Raw genomic sequence first — 418 nt, forward strand, 5'->3', positions numbered from 1 at the left:
GAGAAAAAAATATAATCAATTTTAATAAATATTTAGAGTTCAATACTGCCAACTAAACATTTACTTATAGTAAAAAATATTTGTTCAGTAAAAAAAAAGATTGTTAAATCAAATTAATATTTCTTGTATCAAATAAATATTTTTTATATTTAATAAATATTTAGTTGGCAGTATTAAACTAAATATTTATTAAAATTGACTATATTTTTTTCAGTTTAGTTACTAACTGATTTAATAGTTACTTTTATAATTACTGTATATATTTCTCAAATTTATTATATATTATTATAAATATAAAAACAATAACATTAATTATAACTTTATTACATAAATAACGAGTTACTCCTCACATCACTCTATATATAATATACATATTTTACTATTTCTTCGACGTTTATCTTTTACGACATTCATTAAA

The sequence above is a fragment of the Trachymyrmex septentrionalis genome, unplaced genomic scaffold (assembly GCF_001594115.1).
Source record: "Trachymyrmex septentrionalis isolate Tsep2-gDNA-1 unplaced genomic scaffold, Tsep1.0 scaffold310, whole genome shotgun sequence".
NCBI lineage: Eukaryota > Metazoa > Arthropoda > Insecta > Hymenoptera > Formicidae > Trachymyrmex > Trachymyrmex septentrionalis.